Source organism: Heptranchias perlo, chromosome 5 (assembly GCF_035084215.1).
Source record: "Heptranchias perlo isolate sHepPer1 chromosome 5, sHepPer1.hap1, whole genome shotgun sequence".
NCBI classification, from domain to species: Eukaryota; Metazoa; Chordata; class Chondrichthyes; order Hexanchiformes; family Hexanchidae; genus Heptranchias; species Heptranchias perlo.
In genome coordinates, this window is record NC_090329.1 from 20,223,540 (window position 1) to 20,237,745 (window position 14,206).

The following is a 14,206-nucleotide window of genomic DNA, read 5'->3' on the forward strand; positions in this document are numbered from 1 at the left end:
GCTAGAACGGTCCCTGTCACAGTTTGTTTTTACACTAAGTATTGTCTGGGGTTCAGCATCATCAGTTACTCCTGTAAGTGTACCTCCAGCTCCCTATGATCTGAGGTGTACCTTTTTAAACGATGGCGTGACAGAGGTTGGCTGGTACCGTGGTGAAACTTGGACCAGAGATCTGAGGGATGTTACTGGTGGCGGGAGGAGAAAGGGTGCTGGTTGGTGCCGGAGGTCTTTCCCTGTAGTTTAGGGTCAGCTGTGATTAACAGTTGTGCAGTGGAAATCCTTGATTATTGTAATGTCGAGGGACTTGCTGCCATTACTGTAGGGTGCCCATAAGAAATAGGAGCAGGAGTAGGCCATACGGCCCTTCAAGCCTGCTCCGCCTTTCAGTAAGATCATGGCTGATCATCTACCTCAACTCCACTTTCCCGCCCTATCTCCATATCCCTTGATTCCCCTAGAGTCCAGAAATCTATCCATCTCAGCCTTGAATATACTCAACGATGGAGCATCCACATCCCTCTGGGGTTGAGAAATCTAAATGTTCACAACCCTCTGAGTGAAGAAATTTTTCCTCATCTCGGGAGGAGCTGAAGCTTGCCAGTGAATATGGGAGGGGATCGGGAAGCAATGACCATGGCAGGGACATGTTTGGGGGAGCGGTGGGTGGGGAAGAGACACCAGGGTGGAAGATATCAGGAGGAAAGCCCACCTCCCAAATCCACGACCTCCACTGCCTAGAAGGACAAGGGCAGCAGGTGCATGGGAACACCACTTCCAAGTCACACACCATCCCGACTTGGACATATTTCGGCTGTTCCTTCGTCACCTGGGTCAAAATTCCACTAACAGCATTGTGGGAGCACCTTCACCGCAGGGACTGCAGTGGTTCAAGAAGGTGGCTCACCACCATCTTAAGGACAATTAGGGATGGGCAATGAATGCCGGCCTTGCCGACATCCCGAGAATGAATATCAAAAATAACTAAGTAATTCAAACTTTGGAAGCTGGGTACATCTTGATGAGTTCAACATAGATGCATTTAAGGGGAAGTTCGATGAACACGTGAGGGAGAAAGGAATAGAAGGTTATGTTGATAAGGTTAGATGAAGTCGGAAGGGAGGAGGCTCGTGTGGAGCTTAAACACTGGCATGGACCAAATGGCCTGTTGCTGTGCAGTAAATTCTATGTAGCTTTATCTAAGTCAAGACCCTGCGGGAAAGTATTGCAGTTTTTTTTAAGATAAAAATTGGTAAGTTTTGTGATTTCTTTGAGAATTATTTAATTTGTATCTTTGTTTTTAATCTTCAGGCATTTCCTCAATCGCTGCTGAAATTAGGACAGATATTGAACGTTTTGATTGGCTCATTTTGTGGTAGCTGCTGGTTCACTATTGGTTGCTTTAAATAGAATGGAGATTTTGGCTGATTTTCTGTGGGTTGCGGGTTCCTGATTGATAGGAATCTGTATCTGAACTAATCAGTAAGGTTATCTTAACCTTGGTTGCTTGTGCCAATCCAAAGGGTTTTATTTGTGCTACAGTTAAATTTGAAGTGTGACATACATGAGGGCATTTTTGGAAGGCCTGAAAGAAAGTACTTGCATTTATATAGCGCCTTTCACAACCTCAGGGTGTCCAAAAGCGCTTTACAGCCAATGAATGATTTTTGAAGTGTAACCACTGTCGTCACCCAGCAGCCCTCTCGGATCCCATGACACTATTTCAAGGAAGGGCAGGGGAGTTCTCCCCAGTGTCCTGGCCAATATTTATCCTTCAACCACCATCACTAAAATAGCAGATGATGTGATCATTATCTCATTGCTGTTTGTGGGAGCTTGCTGTGCGCAAATTGGCTGCTGTGTTTTCTACATTACAATAGTCAAAATATCATTTATTGTGAAGCGCTCTGGGATGTCCTGAGGTTTATATAAATGCAAGTCTTTACTTTTCACATGGTTTCACCCTTAGAAAGGAGAGGGGTGAAATCAGAGGCCAACTTCTTTGAAAATGAGCAAAATTCCATAGGATATTGGGTTAGCCATATCCCACATCCCTACAATCCGGGAGGTGAGCCTACTATGAAGTGCTGGGAATGTTGACCAGGTTGTTTTGGAAACCATTTGATCAGACAAGTTACAGATTTTTCTTGTGCAAGCTTTATGACCATGTGATCCTAAAAAAAAAGAGTATCATCCTCCAGCACCTTGTTCAAATAAGCAGGATTCAATGTAAAGAATTTGACAAACTTAAGTGTTGTCATGAATTTGGCCACCATATTTATGGCTCTGATTGTTGGAATGTGGACATTTCAGTTTACCAGATTCTTTTAAATTGTGTTGATAGGCTATTGTTTTGGTGAAGCGTGGAGGAGAGAGATTTAGGATTGTGCAGGGAATGCACAACCTCTGGAATGGGGCTGCACTTGTTTGTGCGGTTTCTAGTGGGAGAAGGTCATAAAACATTCCTTTTGTCTTGACAATCTCAAGTTTTGCAGAATCTATATTTCGTGCATTGTATGTTTGAACAGGGCCAATTTTTTTTTGTCGGTTGCCTCGTGGTATTAATGAGGTGGAGAGCAGCTTTAGACTAAATGTGTCATGGTAAAAATGAACCCATATTAAATGTTCTCAAGTTTTAGACCACTTCAACTAGCTGGAATACCTCTCATGCCCAATTTCTAAATAATGACATCAATATAATTTCATACCTTATGTGAGGGGGCGGGAGGACCATGGATGCGAGGGGGGCAGGCAGCCCAACAACATATTGGGGATTGGCAACTGCTGCTCTTGAACAGGCAGGTAGTAGGTGCAGCTTTAGACTGTTGTGCAACCTTGATTATCCACCAGAATATTTGCAAGACATTACCTCATTTACCAGCCCGTTAATGCTAATCTCATGCTGTTTGACATAAACCAACTTCCTAACCCAGGAAACATTTAATTCAATGTAAGTTACTTGCGTTAAAACTTTTAAAAAAAAGGTTTCAAAATATTCTTTATTTCATTGAACTGTGTGTACCTTTAAATTCTATGTAAATATCACAATTCCAAACCAGTACAATTCAAACCAAAACACTACAGATCGTACACAAAGCGATCTCGTTATTGCAATTCAAACACAGTATTTCTTATGACTCATGGTGTACAATTTAAGGTGGGGTGGCCTTTCCCCGTAGAGCCTTTGGGTAGGCCGCACCTCGCTTCAGTGTGTCCTGCAGTACGTACTCCTTGACCTTGGAGTGCGCCGGTCGGCAACACTCTGTCATGGACAGCTCCTTCAGCTGAAAGACCAGCGTGTTTCGGGCTGATCAAAGGGCCTCCTTCACCGAGTTGATGGCCTTCCAGCCGCAGGTGATATTTGTCTCGTTGTGCATCCCGGGGAACAGTCTGTAGGGCACAGCGTCCTGTGTTACCAAACTGTTTGGGATGAACCAGGACAGATACCAACACATCTCTCTCTTCACCCTCTGCGCGCAGGGACAGTCCATCAGGAGGTGGACGACTGTGTCCTCCCCGCCACAGCCTCGAGGGAAGCTTGCGGTGGCGCTGAGATTCCATGCATGTTGGAAGGACCGCACTGGGAGGGCCTTGCTCACCACCATCCAGGCTACATCCTGGTGCTTGTTGGTCAGTTCCGGTGATGAGACGTTCTGCCAAATGGCACCGACCGTTTGGTCGGGGAAGAAACTGATGGAGACCACCCTTTCCGTCCCTTGCAGGACTCTGCGAATGATACGTGTCAACCACTGTCTGACGGCCTTGTGGTCGAAGGGGTTCCTCCTCAGGAACTTCTCCACCTGGGACAGCTTGGGGGGTATTGTCCAGCTGGACTGGACGTCCTGCGCCTGCCGGTCAGCGTGGCCAGACCCAGCTTTCTCAGTGTGTTGGACAGGTAGAAACTCAGCATGTAGTGACACTTGATGTTTGCGTACTGGGGCTTTACACACATCCTGAGGCAGCTACACACAAAGGTGGCCATCAGGATCAGAGCGATGTTGGGGACATTTCCCTCCCCCGCCCCCCCTTTTTTTTATCTGGGGGCTTGTACGTGGTGACCCTATGGACGCATTCTACCTTGGACCCCCAGACAAAGTCTTCCTTCTCCTGTTTAGGGTATTGCAATACCATACCTGTGATTGATCGGGGGAAGGGGGAGCTGCTCCCTCCCCTTCATTGTGATGAAAAGTCCGTCTGTGCAAAGTTGTGTTCATACGATTCAAATCTTAGAAATTTGAAGAATACGTTTAAGAGGGCATTAATCAACATTTGATGAAAACAATATTTGTGAGTGGTCAATCTATGGAACAGGCTCCCGAGGGAGACGATGGAAGCAATTAGTATTGATTCATTCAGATGCAAATTAGATTAATTCCAGAAAATAAAACATCTTGGGATACAGTGTATGACGTAACAGGCTTGAGAGGAAAAGGTGACTTTGAACCAGTGGTTCCCAAAGCTCTCCACCACTGGGTGTTTTCCTCGCCTCCTGTCGAGGTCCGTTGTAGACTAATTGATGGAGTTGTTGACTAAAAGCAATCAATCTCTATTATCATTGTATTATACAACTACTAGGATGGTAGAAGGCCAACTAGATAGACCTTGATCTTTTTTTGCCGATGTTCGTATGAGAAATGTAAAAGTTTATGGGAGGATAGAATGGATGGCTCCAATGTAGAGCGGGCAACAATGGAAAAGGCATGATGGGCCAAATTTGTTTTTTTTTTATTCGTTCACGGGATGTGGGCGTCGCTGGTGAGGCCGGCATTTATTGCCCATCCCGAATTGCCCTTGAGAAGGTGGTGGTGAGCCGCCTTCTTGAATCGCTGCAGTCCGTGTGGTGACGGTTCTCCCACAGTGCTGTTAGGAAGGGAGTTCCAGGATTTTGACCCAGCGACGATGAAGGAACGGCGATATATTTCCAAGTCGGGATGGTGTGTGACTTGGAGGGGAACGTGCAGGTGGTGTTGTTCCCATGTACCTGCTGCTCTTGTCCTTCTCGGTGGTAGAGGTCGCGGGTTTGGGAGGTGCTGTTGAAGAAGCCTTGGCGAGTTGCTGCAGTGCATCCTGTGGATAGTACACACTGCAGCCACAGTGCACCAGTGGTGAAGGGAGTGAATATTTAGGGTGGTGGATGGGGTGCCAATCAAGCGGGCTGCTTTATCTTGGATGGTGTCGAGCTTCTTGAGTGATGTTGGAGCTGCACTCATCCAGGCAAGTGGAGAGTATTCCATCACACTCCTGACTTGTGCCTTGTAGATGGTGGAAAGGCTTTGGGGAGTCAGGAGGTGAGTCACTCGCCGCAGAATACCCAGCCTCTGACCTGCTCTTGTAGCCACAGTATTTATATGGCTGGTCCAGTTAAGTTTCTGGTCAATGGTGACCCCCAGGATGTTGATGGGGGATTCGGCGATGGTAATGCCGTTGAATGTCAAGGGGAGGTGGTTAGACTCTCTCTTGTTAGAGATGGTCATTGCCTGGCACTTATCTGGCACGAATGTTACTTGCCACTTATGAGCCCAAGCCTGGATGTTGTCCAGGTCTTGCTGCATGCGGGCTCGGACTGCTTCATTATTTGAGGGGTTGCGAATGGAACGGAACACTGTGCAGTCATCAGCGAACATCCCCATTTCTGACCTTATGGAGGGAAGGTCATTGATGAAGCAGCTGAAGATGGTTGGGCCTAGGACGCTGCCCTGAGGAACTCCTGCAGCAATGTCCTGGGGCTGAGATGAGTGGCCTCCAACAACCACTACCATCTTCCTTTGTGCTAGGTATGACTCCAGCCACTGGAGAGTTTTCCCCCTGATTCACATTGACTTCAATTTTACAAGGGCTCCTTGGTGCCACACTCGGTCAAATGCTCTTTTGTCCATGTTTGGACCAAGGCTGTAATGAGGTCTGTAGCCGAGTGTTCCTGGCAGAACCCAAACTGAGCATCGGTGAGCAGGTTATTGGTGAGTAAGTGCCGCTTGATAGCACTGTCGACGACACCTTCCATCACTTTGCTGATGATTGAGAGTAGACTGATGGGGCGGTAATTGCCCGGATTGGATTTGTCCTGCTTTTTGTGGACAGGACATACCTGGGCAATTTTTCACATTGTCGGGTAGATGCCAGTGTTGTAGCTGTACTGGAACAGCTTGGCTAGAGGCGCAGCTAGTTCTGGAGCACAAACCTTCAGCACTACAGCTGGGATGTTGTCAGGGCCCATAGCCTTTGCTGTATCCAGTGCATTCAGCCATTTCTTGATATCACGTGGAGTGAATCGAATTGGCTGAAGACTGGCTTCCGTGATGGTGGGGATATCGGGAGGAGGCCGAGATGGATCGTCCACTCGACACTTCTGGCTGAAGATGGTTGCAAACGCTTCAGTCTTGTCTTTTGCACTCACGTGCTGGACTCGGCCATCATTGTGGATGGGGATGTTTGCAGAGCCTCCTCCTCCCGTTAGTTGTTTAATTGTCCACCACCATTCACGACTGGATGTGGCAGGACTGCAGAGCTTTGATCTGATCCATTGGTTGTGGAATCGCTTAGCTCTGTCTGTAGCATGATGCTTCCGCTGTTTAGCATGCATGTCGTCCTGAGTTGCAGCTTCACCAGGTTGGCACCTCATTTTTAGGTATGCCTGGTGCTGCTCCTGGCATGCTCTTCTACACTCCTCATTGAACCAGGGTTGATCGCCTGGCTTGTTGGTAATGGTAGAGTGAGGAATATGCCTGGCCATGAGGTTACAGATTGTGCTGGAATACAATTCTGCTGCTGCTGATGGCCCACAGCGCCTCATGGATGCCCAGTTTTGAGCTGCTAGATCTGTTCTGAATCTATCCCATTTAGCACGGTGGTAGTGCCACACAACACGTTGGATGGTGTCCTCAGTGCGAAGACGGGACTTCATCTCCACGAGGACTGCTCGGTGGTCACTCCTACCAATACTGTCATGGACAGATGCATTTGCGACAGGTAGATTGGTGAGGACGAGGTCAAGTAAGTTTTTCCCTCGTGTTGGTTCGCTCACCACCTGCCGCAGGCCCAGTCTAGCAGCTATGTCCAGCTACCCCATCTGTGTCCAATTTCCATGATTTATTACACCTCAACTCACATTTACTGTTGATAGTTATGTGCTTTATTGGACTGCTGTGATTACAGGAGTTAGATTATGTCGTGCTATGTTCATGATATCTCAAACTGTGCTGCAGTAATCCTGGAAATTGGAGTTTCTTGATGTTGCACTAGTCATACTGACAATTGTGCTGCTGTGGAATGTTTAAAACAGTTTATCAGTGATAAGTGTACGATGTCAAGTCCTCACTAGTTTCTAAAGGTCAGCGAAGGGTTTATTTTATGCAAACAAGAAGTGAGAATTAAAGTGTCATTGCAAGTAACTTGCTGCAGGCAAAATTTCACAGCAGGCTACGTTTCATGAACTCATAATAGCACATTATAGTTTTAAAGTGGCACCTGCTCATGGACTGGGGAGGGGAGGAGAACCTAATAAAAGTCCTGTGGAATCCAAGAGTCTGAGAATGATTTGGCCATGTTTAGCCTTGGATATAGACTGGAGAATGAGAGCTAGTCTGTGGACGTAAATATCATAACGATTGCACAATAATTGTGAATGAGGAAGGCCATTTGGCCAATCTTAATTTATCCATCCAGAAATTCACTCCAGTCCTCCCATAAAAATTTGGTACAGTGTGAATTTTTGAAGGAGAATAAAAGTTGGAAGAGGGGAGAAGGGAAGGGAGAGCTGTACTTCCAGCACGATTTGCTTTTCAAACACCAAGAAAGTTGTTTAAATTATTTAATTTGAAGGTAATTGTCAGAAAACCGGAATGGAGATGAGGAGAATTTATTTTACTCAGTGAGTTGTTATGATCTGGTATGCACTGCCTGAAAGCAGATTCATTAGTAACTTTCAAAAGGGAATTGGATATATACTTGAAAAGGAAACATCTGCAGGGTGATGGGGAAAGAGCAGGGGAGTGGGACTAATTGGATAGCTCTTCCAAAGAGCCAGCATCGGCACAATGGGCCAAATGGCCTCCTTCTGTGTTGTATGATTCAATACTTAATTTCTATCAGCTGTGAGCAGAGTCGAGCAGCACCCACTGTGCCATTTGGCCCAACTGGAAGAGAGTTCCTTAGCAGATATGTTTTGGATCTGTCAGCTAGTTATTTACATTTTTGTATTGTAAATTATAATTACTTGTGTAGCGGCAGGTTGAAGAAACAAATTGGTAGGGAGAAGATTTTCAGAAAATACTTGAAGCAATTTCTTTGCCTCGTCTCTAATCTTTGCTGCTTGGTTGTGAAAGGTTTGTTTTTTTCATACGTTCTTAATCGATGCAGGGAGGATGTTTCCATTGGCTGGGGAGTCTAGAACTAGAGGTCATAGTCTCAGAATAAAGGGTAGGCCGTTTAGGACTGAGATGAGGAGAAGGTTCTTCACTCAGAGGGTGGTGAATCTTTGGAATTCTGTACCCCAGAGGGCTGAGAAGCCTCAGTCATTGAGTACATTCAAAACCGAGATCGATAGATTTCTAGATATTAAAGACATCAAGGGATATGGGATAGTGCAGGAAAATGACGTTGAGGCAGAAGATCAGCCATGATCTTGTTGAATGGTGGAGCAGGCTCGAGGGGCCGGATGGCCCATTCCTGCTCCTATTTCTTATGTCCTTATGTTCTTATTTTCATTGGAAAATGCTGATAGATAAACTTCTATTGTCTGATTTGGTATGTTACCTGCCTATTGTGATTTGTCGCTTGTCAGGTGCAAGTGTGATGTATGTGTGATGCCTAAGATGTTATTGGCAAAATCCATGCTAGATGCAACATTTGAAAAATATTAATGTGTTTAGCTGCTAACCTGGCTCTCCAGTACTTCAGGTGTGGATCCAGGCAACTGTAGCAGCTTGTAACCTGCTGAGGTCAACAACATGCATGTAAATTTTAGGCTGCACATCAGAAGAACCTAGGTTTATAATTTTTTTTTAACTATTGTGCTGCGCTTACAGCAATTGCGACATCTGGAGTGCGACTGACGTGTCTCGCATCTTAACGCTTTATTTCTATCTAATTAATCTTATCAACTGCAAGGAGTGTCCATGCTTCATGTCTTTATGGAACACTGAAGATGCACATCATGGAGATTTTGGGCATCAGTAAAAGTTGAAAGCAATGTTCCCGTTATTTTGCTTAATTGTAAGCTGCTGATACCAACACATCTTGGTGTTCTGATTTAACCACCGTTGAGGCAGCCCTTTCCTCAATCTCCAAGACATTTGTACTGGGCAAAGCAGTGAAGGAGCAGTGCAGGATGTAACATATCTTGATAGAGACTCTAGATGCTGAATACAGTAGAGTCTGAGCAGTTAGAAAGTGTTTTTGAAACAATAATAAACCTGTTGAAGCAGCACCCTACGTTTAACTGGTTGGAAGGTAAGAGAGCAAGGAAAAGGGTTCATTCTCTGATTGGCAGGATGTGACAAGTGGATTTGCCCAGGGATCTGTACTGGGATCTCAGCTTATTGCCATATATATTAATAACTTGGACGAAGGAAAAGAGAGTTGTATATCCAAGTTTGCAAATTATACCAAGTTAGGAGGCACAGTAAGTTGTGTGGATGGGAGCAAGAATTTACAAAGGGACACAGACAGATTAAGAGAGTGGGCAAAACTGTGGCTGGTGAAGTGTGAGGTCATCCACTTTGGGTCTGAGAGAGACCAATTGGAAGATTTTCATAATGGCGAGAGACTAGGAACTGTGGAGGAGCAAAGGGTGTCGATGTACGTCAATCACTAAAAGCTCGTGCAGAGTAATCAAAAAGGCTAATAGGATGTTGGTCTTTATTTCAAGGGGGCTGGATTGCAAAGGCGAGGAAGTTGTGCTTCAGTTGTACAGAGCCTTGGTCAGACCCCATCTGGAGTACTGTGTTCAGTTTTAGGCACCACACTTCAGGAAGGATATATTGGCCTTGGAGGAGGTACAGCATAGATTCACCAGAATGATACCGGGGCTAAAAGGGTTAAATTAGTTTCATAGTCTCTGCTTGTATCTCGAGTCGAGAAGGTTAAGAGGTGATGTAGTTGAGGCTGGGGGGTCAATTGAAATTGTCAAGACTGTGATTGACAGATTTTTGTTGGGTAAGAATATCAAGGAATATGGCGCTGCAGCGGGCAAATGGAGTTGGGGTACAGATCACCCATGATCTAATTGAATGGTGGAACAGGCTCAAGGGGCTGAATGGCCTACTACTGGTTCTTGGGTTGCTAAGGGGTGTCCTACATTAAAGTAAAACCTATTTCAGCCAGATTGGACAGAAGGGTGGTGAGATGAGTTCATGGTTGTTGCATTAGATAACTGCAGCATAGAGCCAGAATTTAGAAAATTCAGAGAATAGAAAGATTAAAAATAGGGTCAGCAGCTCACTAAAGATCTGATGGTGTTAGCTGTGGCTCAGTGGGTAGCACCTCACCTGGTCTACTGTGTACAGTTTTGGTCTCCTTATCCAAGGAAGGATATACTTGCCTTAGAGGCGGTGCAGCAAAGGTTCACTAGATTAATTCCTGGGATGAGAGGGTTGTCCTATGAGGAGAGATTGAGTAGAATGGGCCAATACTGTCTGGAATTCAGAAGAATGAGAGGTGATCTCATTGAAACATACAAGATTCTGAGGGGGTTTGACAGGGTAGATGCTGAGAGGCTGTTCCCCTGGCTGGAGAGTCTAGAACTAGGGGGCATAGTCTCAGGATAAGGGCTCGGCCATTTAGGACTGAGATGAGGAAGAATTTCTTCACTGAGGGTTGTGACTCTTTTGGCATTCTCTACCCCAGAGGGCTGTGGATGCTGAGTCGTTGAATATATTCAAGGCTGAGACAGACAAATTTCTGGACTCGAGGGGAATCAAAGGATATGGGGATCGGGCAGGAACACGTAGTTGAGGTTGAAGATCAGCCATGATCTGATTGAATGGCGGAGCAAGCTCGATGATCCGTGTGGCCTGCTCCTGCTCCTATTTCTTATGTTCTTAGCACTCTTGCCTCTGAGTTTGAAGGTTGTGGGTTCAATTCCAACTCCAGAGACTTGAGCACAAAATCTAGGCTGACACCAGAGTGCAGCACTGAGGGAGTGTTGCACTGTCGGAGGTGCCGTCTTTCAGTTGACACGTTAAACTGAGTCCCCATCTGCCATGTTGGGTGAATATAAAAGATCCCATGGCACTATTTTGAAGAGAAGGGGAGTTCTCCCTGGTGTCCTGGCCAATATTTATCCCTCAACCAACAACACTGAAAACAGATTATCTGGTCATTATCTCATTGCTTTTTGTGGGACCTTGCTGTGTGCAAATTGGCTGCTGTGTTTCTCTACATTTCAACAGTGACCACATTTCAAAAATACTTAATTAGCTGTAAAGTGCTTTGAGACATCCTGAGGTCGTTAAAGGCGCATATAGTATTTTTTTCGTTTTCTGGTACTATTACAATATATAACTTGCATTTATATAGCGCCTTTAATGTAATAAGATGCCCCAAGGAGCATTATCAAACAAAATTTGACACCGAGCCACATAAGATACTGTATTAGGACAGGTGTCCAAAAGTCTCGTCAGTGGTAGGTTTTAAGCAGTATCTTAAAGGAAGAGAGAGATGGAGAGGTTTAGGGAGGGAATTCCAGAACTTAGGGCTGAGGCAGCTGAAGGTAAGGCCGCCAACGGTGGAGCGAAGAAAATCGGGCATTACCAAGAGGCCAGAATTGGAGGAGCGCAGAGTTCTGAGGATTGTGGAGCTGGAGGAGATTACAGAGACAGGGAGGAGCGAGGACATGGAGGGATTTGGAAACAAGGATGAGAATTTTAAAATTGAAGCATTGCCGGACCAGGAGCCAATGTAGAACAACGAGCACAGGGGTGATGGGTGAACAGGAGTTGGTGTGAGTTAGGATACGGGCAGCAGAGTTTTGGTTGTGCTCAATTTTAGGGAGGATGGAAGAAGGGAGATTGGCCAGGAGAGCATTGGAATAGTCAAGTCTGGAGGTAACAAAGGCATGGATGGGGGCTTCAGCTGCAGATGAGCTGAGGCAAGGGCCAAAAGGTTTCTGTCTTAATTCTATTGAATATCTCCTTTTAAAAAGGAAAAAAATAATAAGGATGTGATATATACACACAAAGTAGTTCTTTCGTGCATAATATATGCAATTCTTTTCTTCACTAACTGTAGGAGCTACCCAGTCTTGTCTTTGAGAAGATTTCTGTTTCTTTGATTCAGACCCTTTCATGATTTTCCTCCCTTTGTTCTTTTTGTATCCAAGGATCGTTATGTTTTTGTAAGTTATTAAAAGATAAGTGGCTGTCATATATGCAACTGAACCATTCTGCCTATATTTGAAATCTCTGGGCCCCTCTCAAACCATGTTACCATGGAAACAATAAATCCAACTTCGTAGCCTGTGTATTGAAATAAGCTGAATCAGCGCAGGTAACTTTTTATGCATTGTGACTGAATTAAAGGGACAGCTACGAGGCCAAAAACAAAATACAATTGCTATACTTTCGTCACTTCTAATCCATGGTTCAGGGTGAGGTGGGGAGTGTATATATTGCGATACACAAGGCATCGCAGTTGTGTGGGACAGATTGGATGGACCACAAGGCCTTTTCCTGACCATCGTTGTTTGTATGTTTGTAAAGCAGCACTTCCTCACTACAACACTAGATTGTGTTGGGAGTTTATAGCAACTACTAGTTTGAGCCAACCACAAAAGGCTGTGGACGCTGGCACAATTGGAGCTTTCAAGTCCGAGATGGATAGATTTTTTTTTTTGTTGTTGGGCAAGGGATATGGAGCAAAGGTGGGTAAATAGAGTTGAGGTGCAGATCAGCCATGATCTAATTGAATGGCAGAACAGGCTCGAGGGATTGAATGGCCTCCTCCTGTTCCCGTGAGTATTGCACAGGAGTTCATAAACCACAGTTGTGAAACTGGGAGGAGGAGCCCTGGCTTCACTACTTTGCCAAGAGCTTAAGCATCTCCGTAACGATTGCCCAGGGCCGATACAGCGACTTGCGTACCCTAATCTACAAACAGTTTTATGCTAAGTAAATGGAGAAATGGATCTTTTCAAAAAAAAAGTTTGAACTTGAAATGTTTGGCTAATCTGCTCAGCAAAAAGCTGCTATAAGTTTTATATAATGTATTGGTCGGAAAGTTATTTTGAAAATAGTCGACCTGCTTGCTTAAACATTCTTCGCTCCATATCCCTTGCAATAAGTGAAAAATTCAAAATGGTCCAGTGTCTGCATAAACCAAGGTATTCTGGGAGCTGCAGCGGAGCGATGGTTGAGGTATCGTGCCGAGGGCAGTTTTGTGATCGGATGCCAGTGACTGGGTTCTCAAGTGCCATCAGTGCATGTGGCTGTATTGCAGCAAGGAGTCAATACACTGAGCTGCTGCTGGGACATAGCTCAGGGTCACAGTCTGTAATGGAGGGTTTTTACCCAACCAGCACTGGGAGTTTGGAGATTACAATTGATGTTTACAGCTTTGTGGCCAAGTGTCTGGCCCTGTCCCTAGCGCTCTGTCTGTCTGTCCGGCCCTGTCCCTAGCGCTCTGTCTGTCTGTCCGGCCCTGTCCCTAGCGCTCTGTCTGTCTGTCCGGCCCTGTCCCTAGCGCTCTGTCTGTCTGTCCGGCCCTGTCCCTAGCGCTCTGTCTGTCTGTCCGGCCCTGTCCCTAGCGCTCTGTCTGTCTGTCCGGCCCTGTCCCTAGCGCTCTGTCTGTCTGGCCCTGTCCCTAGCGCTCTGTCTGTCTGTCCGGCCCTGTCCCTAGCGCTCTGTCTGTCTGTCCGGCCCTGTCCCTAGCGCTCTGTCTGTCTGTCCGGCCCTGTCCCTAGCGCTCTGTCTGTCTGTCTGTCTGTCTGGCCCTGTCCCTAGCGCTCTGTCTGTCTGTCTGTCCGGCCCTGTCCCTAGCGCTCTGTCTGTCTGTCTGTCCGGCCCTGTCCCTAGCGCTTTTTTTTAGTCATTCATGGGATATGGGCGTCGCTGGCATTTATTGCCCATCCCTAATTGCCCTTGAGAAGGTGGTGGTGAGCCGCCTTCTTGAACCACTGCAGTCCGTGTGGTGAAGGTTCTCCCACAGTGCTGTTCGGAAGGGAGTTCCAGGATTTTGACCCAGCGACGATGAAGGAACGGCGATATATTTCCAAGTC

General features: G+C 46.0%; 1 protein-coding gene across 2 annotated transcripts in view; it reads left to right on the plus strand.

The window, feature by feature from the left end:
• Positions 1–14,206, plus strand: part of dst (dystonin) — a 394,574-nt gene that overhangs the window by 13,813 nt on the left and 366,555 nt on the right. The gene's annotated exons all lie outside the window — the stretch shown is intronic.